The sequence below is a fragment of the Poecilia reticulata genome, linkage group LG17 (genome assembly GCF_000633615.1).
Source record: "Poecilia reticulata strain Guanapo linkage group LG17, Guppy_female_1.0+MT, whole genome shotgun sequence".
Lineage (NCBI taxonomy): Eukaryota > Metazoa > Chordata > Actinopteri > Cyprinodontiformes > Poeciliidae > Poecilia > Poecilia reticulata.
Window position 1 is genome coordinate 15,363,246 of NC_024347.1, and position 12,517 is coordinate 15,375,762.

The 12,517-nt window shown below is 41.9% G+C and overlaps 2 long non-coding RNA genes across 2 annotated transcripts in view; both read left to right on the plus strand.

The window, feature by feature from the left end:
* Nucleotides 1-3,980, plus strand: part of LOC103479467 (uncharacterized) — a 32,277-nt gene extending 28,297 nt beyond the window's left edge. The window contains exon 3 of the long non-coding RNA XR_535951.1: nt 3,462-3,980. This is a non-coding gene — a long non-coding RNA (uncharacterized LOC103479467). The remainder of the gene's footprint in view (nt 1-3,461) is intronic.
* The window catches only part of LOC103479468 (uncharacterized), an 85,426-nt gene that overhangs the window by 33,014 nt on the left and 39,895 nt on the right, over nt 1-12,517 (plus strand). The window lies entirely within an intron of this gene.

Below are 12,517 nucleotides of genomic sequence, written 5' to 3' on the forward strand. Positions count from 1 at the left end.
GTGACGGGGGAACTGCTGGGGTTGCTAGGTGATGGGGGAACTCTGCTGGGGTTGCTAGGTGACGGGGGAACTGCTGGGGTTGCTAGGTGATGGGGCAGTGCCAGCCTATTTGTAACTCAACATGTGGAAGATTTTTTAAATGTCTCATTTGCCAGACACCATGAAAAATTAACTTATTGTTTTTTTTAACAGCCACCCAGCTTTAGTTTTAGGAGTAGAAACCCAAATGGAAGTAGAAAAAAAAACTGGCACAATGTGACTTTTACATAATGCTTCTCAAACGATAGTCACTTCTGGTAGAAATTAAGAGATGCTTTTAAGAGATGCCAAAAACTGATTTTCACAGTCTACAGTTAATGATGCATAAAATGAATCCAAACCGGATGCAAAGCACATCTGGGTGTTCAGGGCTGTTGGCCTGACCACATTCAGACGACCCAGTTTTTTTGTCTGCGCTGCGACTGCACAGGGAGGCACCGGCGCTCTCCGTTACCCTGGAGTGGCAGAGGAATTGAATTAGCCCAAGGTGGCTTAAGCATGTGGGCTTGTGTGAACCTGCAACAGGGTGCGAGTGCATCATCTTTCACAATCAGCAGGCTGGGCGACGCACCAGGGAAAACGAGGCCACGCCGCGCTGCAGATGCACCGGCACCTCGCTGCTGAAGTTTGGGCTTTTTTCTCCTCCTTTTGAGATTTAAAGACTGCAAAAGGACAAAAGACGATCCGGGTTGGACAGAAAGTTCTGTACTACAGTGATATGAGCTAGAGGTAAAGGATCCTCCACTAGGGTTGAACCAGTCGCCTTTTATTGCTGCTAAGTGGTTAGCAAACAGATTAGCATCCATCATTATTGTGTTGCTTAGCAACATGAAGGCCTTGGATGTCCAACCGTTTCATCACTTGGGTGAAAATCGTCAAATATAGCTATGAACAAAAACATGTAAAACTGAACCATACATAATTTGTTTTAATTTGTTTTTTATACGAGGCTCTTTGGACCTTAAACCGAGTCGAAATCAGGACGGAAGATGATGAAGAAACAACTGGAGGTTTAATAACGGAACAACAAATACAGGTTTTAGATTTTTCTTCAAATTTTATTTGTAGAATTGCATTTAATTTCTACCAGAAGTGACAGTCGTTTGCATTTAGATCCAGTTTTATACTATATTAGAAATTATGTCCAGATGTAAGCATCTCATAAATCAATAAAGTTTATTTCTTTAGCGCATTTCAGCTTTAAAGTGCTTCACATCATAAAAAAACAGCACAGTATGTAAGAACATATACTTATCTTTTTGTAAAAGTTGTTTTCCTTTTATATTAAAGCCTAAAAATATGGATAAAATGGTTGTGTTTTTAAAAATTACAACAGATTGAAGAAAATGGACGTTAACCTTAAATCATGTTGACTGGAGAGGAAGCAGATTTTGCAGAAACTGAGTTTGAGACATTATGAAGGAAATTGAGAAAATTTCTCCATTTTGTTTGTTTTTCTACCGTTTCACGTTTTTTATGTGTTTACTTTGGGGATTAGGTTGTTTAAGTTTTCTGTCAAATGTATGACAGCAGATTTCCTGCAGCACATATTTCTATAGAAAAAAGTTTTTATTTATCTGGACTGAACTGAAAAGTGTCTCTTTGTTATCAGTGTTGGGTCACTACAGCTTCAGAACAGGAAGTTGCAGTGACCTAATAACACATTTTGCTGTTTTTTGTCCTTTCATCCTTTCATTGCTGCTGAATTTTTCATCCATATTTACTTCTAAAGTTACTCTAATGTTTGTGATCCACAAAGTCATGTATGAATCTGCGTCGCGTCTTATCAGCCGCAGCCTCGACTTTGAAAGCGCTCAGAGGAAGGAAGCGTAGTATTCATCGTCCCAGTGAGGCTTTTCTCTGGTTTACCTTCTTCCTCACGTGAACTATTGTGTGTGACGTAGTTCACACACACTTTTCTTTGTGTTTTCTTGCCTAAAATTAGCTTTTCAAGGCGGCGTTTTAAGAGGGTGTGCACTCGTGCATCTTGGTGACAATGTTATCACCAGGAAGTGGGAGCTTTCAGTTTGGGCTGTGAACTGCTTTGTGGCTCCTCTATCTCTGCTGCCATGCACCAAACTTTGGCTAATAGCTGAGATAAGACTTGTTGTTTGAGGAAGCAGCAAAGTCACAGCAGGTTTCTAGAAAGGACTTTTATATATATATATATATTAAGAAACTCAGATTAAAGGTTACTAAAGGAGGGATGGTGAACCTTAAACAGGGGTGTCCAGAATCCCAAATAGCTATTTACTAGTAAATTAAAATTAAAAGAACCCTTGCCATTAAAAAAAAGTTAATTTGGTCACTGAAATTCTTGTTAAAAACTTATAAAAGTTCCCACTGGAGAGCCAAACATGTAGTATTCATGGACTGTAAACAGGGGCCACACAGAGTTGTTCCAAGGGCCACAAATGGCCCCCAAGCCACACTTTGGACACCCCTTGCCCTATAGTAAAAGCTAATTCCATGTCAAATAAACTAAGATGGTCTTATGAGGTGCATGTGAGTGAGTACATTAAAAATGTTACATGGGTCTGAATGTGAGGAAAGCAGGAAGAAATGTGGGAAAATCAAATTCTGTCATGTTTTAAAGTGTTGATAGTGCAGGTATATCGGGATCAGAGGAGTGGAGCTCGGTGTTCTGCTGCGTCAGGACAGGGTGAGTTACTTTTTCTTCTGGCTACCTATGATGCCAAATTCAAATTTTGCATGATTTTGTGCTTCCATTTGGATCTCAGCTGCTTTTAAAAACAGCATAAGTGTTTTTAAAGAAAAACAACTACTACCAAGCAAGTTTTTGCCAAGAAGTTAGTTTTTAGGTGTCTGGAAAACGAGCCATTTCAAAACCCTCCCAATTCTTAAGTCACATTTCCAAGGCGTTGCGTCATTTTCTAGCAATTCAAGCTGAGCTCCAGCACATTTGGTCAGCTGGTTTCACCACTGTGTGCACCAAAAAGTCAAGTGTTTAATTCCCATCTTCCCAACCAGAGTTCTTGTTGGCTGTGCAGGAGCCTCTACTAATGCTTTTCAAATACGTACAGTTGTATAATTGCGTTTCTGTTAGCAGCCATTTTCAGACACCAGGGTTAACGTTGAGTTTGGGGGCGTGGCCAGCAGCAGCTTATTTGGATTTAAAGTGACGAGACGTCCTGAAACATCTCACTCTGAAACTCAAAACTTGACCAGACTAACTTAGGATTAGTAATGATTTTGTGGAAAAAGAATCACCCATAAGACATAAGTTTCAGATGCTGTTCATCTCCTTTAAATGTTCATGAAGTAGTATTGATCAAGAGCACTTCAGAAAGTTACATGAGATCCGTGTTGTACATTAGTAAAGGACTCGATCAGCTGCCGTACCGCCCCACCGTGGCATTTAGGAGACATAACGAGTCCCTTGTTCTTTTTGACCCGTTTAGATCCTGAGTGTAAATACACGAAGAGCAAGATGTGGTAAAAATCCACGCATCAGTGCCCTGTCAACAGCTGCTCCTCTGGAGAGCAATCATCACTGACTCAAGCCGTCATGTTGATGGATCTATCAGCGCCTGGCGCGGGTCCCAGAAGTCCCTGGCTTTGTGGTTGGACCATATTGTCGGCGCAGTTTGAGACCCGGCACCAGAACTCGTAATCCTTTTCTCGTGCCACAAACACCTACTGACAACTTTAATTAGAGCCTCGAGAGAGAGAAAGATGTCTTCAGTGCTTTCATAGTCGGGTGGGCATGAAACACACAGTTCTTAGTGTTTTTGTTGTAAGGCGCGTTCTGTCTGTAAAAATGTTTGTGCTTTGTTTGGATGTCCTGTGATAATACTTATTAAAGGCTCAGTGACATTAGTAATTATTTGATCTTAAAGCTCAAGAGACTCCGGTTTTGTGAAAACAGGCTCAAATTAAGACTAACAAAAATAGTTACAAGGCTTTAAATGCATCTGTAAAATCTATTGTCCAGTTCATTTACGGCTTTATTCCTGCCTGTGGGCAATCTGTTGTTTCAAATAATAATTATTGTTGGTGTTGCAATTCAAATCAAAACCCTGTTTGGACATAATTCACATTTTGCTTTTCACTAAAAATTTGCATGAAAATTGGATAGGAACATGACTGTCTGCTCTTCATTTCAAATGTTTGCAAATCTTTATCGAAAAAATACAGTTTCCCAATTGCAGTGTTTTCATTAAATAAGAAATGCATTCAAAATCACAGTGAATAAGTTTGAGTTCCACTGGGGTTGCTTGGTAACGGGCGGAATTCCACTGGGGTTGCTTGGTAACGGGCGGTATTCCGCTGGGGTTGCTTGGTAACGGGCAGAATTCCGCTGGGGTTGCTTGGTAACGGGCGGGTAATTCCGCTGAGTTGTTGGGTAACGGGCGGAATTCCGCTGGGGTTGCTTGGTAACGGCATTCCGGAAGAATAACTGAAACCTGTTCCTGCCAACAAAATGCCCTCATGAAGCAAACCTTTATGAAACGTAAGTGAACTCTGTTCATAAATTGCAGACTTAAAATGTTTAGATGAGATCATGTGACCTAGGATGAGTCTGAAGGTGGGACTTAATCGCTCTAAATGGTAAAACTGTTGCATTGCACGCATGAAGTCGACCGTGAGCGTAGCTTCCCGTCACAGGACCGGCCGCTACAGGAATTGGTTAAAACGGGACTAAAACCGTGCCAAATTTGAGATCTCTATCAGAGTTTTAAGTAACACACAAATGCATTCAAAGGAAACCGTAGGCCAGATTGATGCATCAATCTGCACCTCTGCTGCCTTTCTTGTGACTTCAGGGTCTAAACTGCACAGAAAGATCTTGTTTGTGAAAGTCCCCATCATGACACACAACACGGCCAGACACCCACTGCTGCCTGCGCCGCGGCTGACAAGCGACTAATGACTTTCAATGAGGGTTTCTGCAAACAGCCTCATGAATTAGTCATCGCCTTCCTTGACCCGTGCGTTGATACGATCTCAGCCGGCCGCCGCAGCCTCCTGAGGACCAGATGGGTTATGTAAGTTTACAGATAGTTGACTGGAGAGATCGGATGCAGAGAACGGGACGAAGCTTTGCAGTCTGGAGCACTAATAGTGATTGATGGTGGCAATCTGTAGTTAAAGCGAGAGTTGTTGCTTTATAAATGCGTTTAATGCATCAGTAATAGGTACATTGCGCGCGCTTCGCTTACCAGGGAACAAAGATTTGCATGTTTGATGGTTGATTAAAGCAGAGATGTTGCGTTAGTAGTTGCGCAGGAAACTGCAACAGAGTATTGCTTACTATTAAAAAATATATTAAATAAATTACAAGAATAAAGTCACAACCTTATGAGGACAAAGACATAATATTACAAGAATAGTTGAAAAAAATTAGTAATATAATATTACGAGGAATAAAGTTGTAAAATTGACTCTAGAAATACGACGACCTTATTCTTGTGCTATCTTCTTCTCATTTTATGACTTTAAAATCTTTTTTTCCTTAGCGTGGCCCTAATACTCCGTCGTAGGAAACCAGAGAAAAGCCAACGTTTTCAGGTGGAGCAATCTGGAGCGTTTTAAACGTTTTTCATGCCAGCCTTTTCTCCCCAAGAGGACGACGTTTCTGCTTTTTATCTTATGTAAATTGCACACAGTTTATGTATAAATGTTAATCAAATGTGGCAAATATAAAAAGACGAAAGGCCTTTTGGTCAACTTGTGTTTGTGGAGACGTTCAAGTGTTTTTAAACGTGAGAGGTCGTCCGCATCTTAAAACTCAATTAGTGAAACAACATGCCATGCTAATGATGGAAACTCACTGATTCATTGCCCTCTTGTGTTTCTATGATGCCTGACATAATGACCACGTATTAAAAATGTTACCAAAGACTCTTTAATGAACAGAATATAATGTGGAGGGCTCCACTAAGCACAACATGAAGTGTAATTATTATGTCCTTCAATGAAAAATTAAGCTCAACGCAAAATGGGCCCAATTTTATTTTTTGTATAAACACAAAACAATCCGAGTCTTATTTCCACGCTCACATTTGTCTATGAATCTCGTCTCAACTTTTTGTCAAAGTGTTAATTTGTTATAAAACGCTCAGGGTTGCCAGATCTGACAGTTTTCAGCCCAAAACCGACGTAAAACCTGTCCAACTCCAAAAAACCAGAGCAAATCACGTTGATGGCGCCAGATTTTACGCATAAAACACGTTGCATGTCATTGTTTACATCTGGAAATTTTACACATGTGCTCTACACTGGAGGACAGAAACACGATTCTTTTACAATGATAGCCGCGTTGCCGCTGCAGAACGACTCCAATGACAGAATTAAACTAGGAGATGTAGGTATCGTTAGTTTACTGCACTGCGCCACAGAAAAGGGAAAAATAACGCAGAAAAACATTGAAGAATAAATCAGAACCGCTCACTTTTGTTGCTATGCTACCCAGAGACTTGTTGCCGTAGCAACTGACAACAACACTGCTACATATCAAGATTCAATGCCCAAAAACACGCAAACATTTCTCACACAAAGACCATTCAATCCGTTACAGTTTTATGTTTTCAGGCTTGATGTTTATTTAGCGATTTCTAAGTGGTCGTCTGAACACGGCGGTGGTCGGTTAGCTGAGTTTAACCGCCTGCTCCTGATCCGTCAGAGTTGGTGTGCAGGTCGCCTTTGTTTGCTGTTTTTTAACTGAACCGAAACGCACAGGATTCCACAGCACATCTACATGCTACGGTTGTCAAAGTCAAGCTAGCATCACTGACATATTAAGAGAAATTTTGATTCTCTACTTCACTGACCCGCTATTTAATAGCGAGGGCCGTCCTGCCTCAAGTGGAGGAGTTTAAGTATCTGGGGATCTTGTTCACGAATGAGGGAAGAAGGGAACGGGAGATCGACAGGCGGATTGGGGCAGCGTCTGCCGTGAAGCGGGCGCTGTACCGGTCCGTCATGGTGAAGAGAGCTGAGTCAAAAAGCGAAGCTCTCGATTTACCGGTCGATCTACGTTCCCACCCTCATCTATGGTCATGAGCTTTGGGTCATGACCGAAAGAACGAGATCACGGGTACAAGCGGTTGAAATGGGTTTCCTCCGCAGGGTGGCTGGGCTCTCCCTTAGAGATAGGGTGAGAAGCTCGGTCATCCGGGAGGGACTCAGAGTAGAGCCGCTGCTCCTCCACGTCGAGAGGAGCCAGTTGAGGTTCGGGCATCTGGTCAGGATGCCTCCTGGACGCCTCCCTGGTGAGGTGTTCTGGTCCCACCGGGAGGAGGCCTTGGGGAAGACCCAGGACACGCTGGAGGGACTATGTCTCTCGGCTGGCCTGGGAACGCCTTGGGATTCCTGGAGGAGCTGGAAGAAGTGGCTGGGGAGAGGGAAGTCTGGGCCTCCCTTCTGAAGCTGCTGCCCCCGTGACCCGACCCCGGATGAGCGGAAGATGGATGGATGGATGGATGGATGCATGGATGGATGGATGTTTTTCTGACCTTATCCAGTTGTTCTAGTGTTGACAATGGGTAGCAAAGCTCTGCGTCCCTTTTCTTTAATATATCATGTATACATGTAAGGTTTAGCACATTATCCTGACATTTTCACTGCTTCTCCAATGGTAGTAATTGTTGGTGAGCAGCTTTACCCCTTGATTTTGCGCATGAAGTCACATTGGAACGTGTCTAAATGTTTAAAATAAGTTTCACCGCTCTAATTAAACAGGTTCACTCTTTGGTTTACTGGCATGTACCTTTAAATTGGTTAATAAAACCGTTATGAAGTGATGACCTGTTTTGCCCTCCAGCAGGAAGCTGGGGCGGGATCCTGTGCGTTTGATGCGTCTATATAATCAACTGCATTAAGGTTTAACAACAAACCTATTTATTTTTCCCGCTGAACGTGTTCAAAAGAAGCCGTCCAGTCTGAAAACGATGCGGCGGTCATCACAGATTGAGAGACACCCAACTGAGCATTCATACAACCGGCGCTTTTCCCACATCCAGCACGGGTCATATGGGACGTAGGACCATCGGGCTCGGAGAAAGCGCCGCGGCCCGCTGTGCCTGCGAAGTCACACAAGAGTCACAATCTGTGCTGCTTCTGGTTTGCGAGGCGTCTGCAGGCCGGGACAGATGGGAGCGAGAGCTGCGTCATCTGGCGTCGCCGTGGCGAACGGGGCACCAAAGAAACCTTCGTGTAACGAGATCCGCGCTGAGCTGACGGTGAAACCGCCCAGTGGAGAACCGTCATCCAAATCTCAATGAAACTTTATCCAGAAAATACTTTAAAACAGCCAGCGGGCTCCACATAACTGTCTGGAAATATGAAGTAACACAATTAAAAACAATTTAAACAAATCCTAGAGGATGAACCAAAGAATAAAAATGTGTTTTTATGACGAGTTTTGTGAAGGAGTTATTCCTGCGGTCTACAACCGCAGAACCTTCAGTCCATCAGTTTTATGTTTTCAAGCTTGATGTTTATTTATTGATTATTAATAAGTGATTAGTAGTTGATTACATCACTTACAGACCCATCGCAGCCTCCTGATGGCCATTACTGGTTTTAGCTGCTGAGTTGTCAACATTATGTCTGAACTAAAATGATCCGCTTTGGGTCGCATTTGCCTGCTGTGTTGGTGTTTTGCTCTGTTATGCAACCATGTTTTTGCAGCTTTTTAATATTTTTCCCTAATATATTTGATTTTCAGTTCAGTCACAAACATAATTGACCCTTTGCAAGTCACAAAATCATTCGAAGCGCCATGATGGACGTCGGAAATGAGGATGGGGAGTGTTGAACTGATCAGTGACTGAAATTGGTTTATTCATGGCTTCTTCTTGAACGTAACACACCCGGCTGGAGCTCATAGACGGCGGTAGCTAGCTTAGAAACCGACCCGAACCTCCTCCTACTTGACGTGTAGATCAAATTACCGGCTTTGCCTGAATTCACACCACATGATTTGTCATTATGTTATAAACGGTGTTTCCCCTTTACACCGCAACAGCCTTAAAAACGCACAAAAGACGAAATGCTAACCAGTTTCCCCCCATCCATGCTAGGCTACATGACGGCGCAGCACTGTTTCCATGGTTACTGATGGTTAGACACGTACCATCTCCATAAGGCTATATTTTATATCTTTCTAAACATATTTATTTATAAAGTATATGAACGTTGTAAAAAGTGTTCGCTGCAAATCCGTGATTAAACCGACAGTCGTCGTGATTGACGGCGGATATCAACCACCGCGCATCTTTCCTCATTAAAGTTATAAAATAAAATGAGAAGTTTGGTTTTCACACTCGTCTGTTTGTGCAGCATCGAAATCAACTAAATAAAAGCGGCATTAGATTACCACGACTACTACATGTGCGGGTTTTTAAAGTGGTTGTTTTGACGTCCCTCAGTTTGAAGAGAGTGACGTCACGTGCAAAGCGTCGGCAAACAGCAGAATAAAATAAAACACGTCACTACTGAGTATTAAAAACCACGCCTATGCACATGTCTTGGTTTATTTATTTCAGTTTTTTTTTTCCCTTGTGCTGCAGGTGGATGTGATTTAATCATTAGATTTAATTGGCTTCACCTGCTGCTGTTCCGTCTTTCACCTGGATCCACGCAGCCCTGAATCCTTGTTCATTAGACAAAAAGTGGGTTTAACTTTTCACAACCGAAGCTAATCATAAAACACGACGCGATGCTGTGGCTCTCGGACGCATTAAGACGATTGCAAGCCTCTTCGATCGGCTCAAGTATCCACCGGAGACCGATTCAGGGGGCAATTTTAATTTTGAATCTTGAATTAAATTTATTTTCACCTTTAATTACCCCGTGACCGAACGTGAACTTTGGTTTCCAGAGGAGCTAATTTTCTCCGCACCTCCGACTGATGTGGGACGGAGCGATCGGGGCAAAAGGGGGGGAAGAGCTGGATGTGATTAAAGCAGATGGAGGCAGAGGAAGGTGGAGAAGGATGGGGGGTTACGCAGCGCTGCATTATGCATCGTGGATCAGATGCCTGGGTGGCTTGTTTATGGCTTGGTGTCAAGGGTGCAACTCCTACTTCCTGCTCCGTTTCCATGACAGCAGCAACAAATATTGTCCTTGACTTTGAGTGATGGCGGGCGTCGAGTAAAAAGGTTTACAGCTGACAGTAATGTGAGAGGACTAAGAGGATTGTATTCATTTGGAAGATGTTCCTCTCGTTGAGATTCGTCCAATTTGCATTTATAGAGCCTCCGCGTCGCTGCACCTACTTTTCAGACTGTATTAGGTCTCCAGATTTCATTTAGAAAGCAAAACGGCTTAAATGAAACATGAGGTGGGTTGATGCAGAAGAGATGAGACCTTAAGAGTTTGTTTTTTTTTAAAAGGAAAAGACAAAAACCAGCTCCACCAACCATCCATCCATCCTCTTGCACCCTTTTTCCCTCGGTGGGGTTGGGGGGGTGCTGGTGCCCATCTCCAGCCAACGTTCCGGTTGAGAGGCGGGGTCACCCTGGACAGGTCGCCAGTCTGTTGCAGGGCAACACAGAGACACACAGGACACACAACCATGCACACACACACTCACACCTAGGGGCAATTTGGAGAGGCCAATTAACCTGACAGTCATGTTTTTGGACTGTGGGAGGAAACCAGAGTACCTGGAGAAAACCCACCATGCACAGGGAGAACATGCAAACTCCATGCAGAAAGACCGGGGCTGGGAATCGAACCCAGAACCTTCTTGCTGCAAGGCAACAGCTCTACCAACTGCGCCACTGTGCAGCCCTCCACCAACCACTTTAAAGAAATGTTGCCTTATTGAATCTCTATAAATCAGGGTTGCCAGATCTGACAGTTTCCCATCAAACTTGGAAAAAAACCAAATCTCAAACTCTTAAGATAAAAAGCAACAACAAATATGTATATAAATAAAAATGTTGCATTAACAAAATGAAACCAGAAGATTGAAGGTATTAATTTGGTGCCCAAAGGGGAAAATAATGTAGAAAAAAAGCTGAACTCAAAACCACACTAACAAACAGGCCCGTTGCCGTAGCAACTGACTTCCAACAGCTCCACTAATGTATCACAATTCAACACCAGAAAACACTCAAAAAACATTTCCCACATAAGAGCAGAACGTTCAGTCAGCTGCAGGTTTTATGTTTTCAGGCTTTATGTTTATTTTTGCCATTATTAATTTGCCGCCAATCTGGTTGATTTTAAAATGTTAATCTTTAATTTTTCCCTTTTTTTTTAAACCGAAGAGAAACACAGAATCCTGCAGCACAGCTACATCTGACGATTGTCATAGTCAAGCTAGCATAACTCTCACTTCTCTCTCTTAATAAAATCTTTTCAGTGCCCTTTGACCTTTTCTAGTTGTCATAGTGTTGACCGTTGGTAGCAAAGCACTGCATCCCTTTTTCTTTTCTATATCTCGTACGTTTACGATTTAGTGCCGTTGGCTAAACCCAACGGCTTTATGTTGTAAAAACTACCTGTCTTGTATATTTCTGCTTCAGATATTTCTATGTTTATTGTGTTAACTAATCATTTACAAGTCATTTCTACCTTGGACAGTGATTTATTTATTTTAACTTTGATATTGATTATAAAAAGTTTGGGTTCCTAACTTTAGCCCTGGTGAACACCACTGGAATCAGTCCTGGGTATTTCACCTGTGATACCTCTAAATGTAAACATTACTACTTTTAATATCTAATCTTTGATCCTAGATAGAGAAAGCTTTTCAAAATTTATGAAAGTGGGTGAAGCCCACCTGTTTCTTCTTCTTCACCTGTGTAGCTTTTAAATTCAGGATCTTCTCATTGGGAATCTGTCTTCAACAACCCAATTAGCTAATTATTTAGAGCACACAGACCCAATCGCCTCATTTCCCATTGACTTATCGACCATTTCTTTGGCACTCTTAAATCTACCATGTTGCACCAAGGACATAAATTGCTTCAAGAAGCTGAAATGTTACTATTTTCCCCCTAAACTACAAAAAAAATGTTAAGCTTGAGGTAGTTTCTTTACAACCAGAGTTAAAAAGTGACGATGCAGAGACACCAGAATCCTTCAGTGTTTTATATTATTGCTAATATATTATCTTACTCTGATCTTAAAGGGGTTCAAAGTTAATTTAATGACAATTACTAATAATTTAATCAGTCCAAATATAATTTACACATTCTAGAAGGTTATTAAAATACGACAACAAATTGTTAGGGTAAGACAAAGAGTTCTTGAGAAAAACTTTGAGAATAAAGATGCAGCATTACCAGAAGAAAGTGGTAAAATTATTAGAAAAGTAATATTAATGACTGCTAGTTGCTAGTGTCGTGTTTTAGCGTTAGCTTCTTCTAAATACAATGCTATAAAACTAATGTCATGCTTTAGCGTTAGCTTCTGCTAAATACAATGCTATAACGCTAATGTCGTGTTTTAGCATTAGCTTCTGCTAAATACAATGCTATAACGCTAATGTCATGCTTTA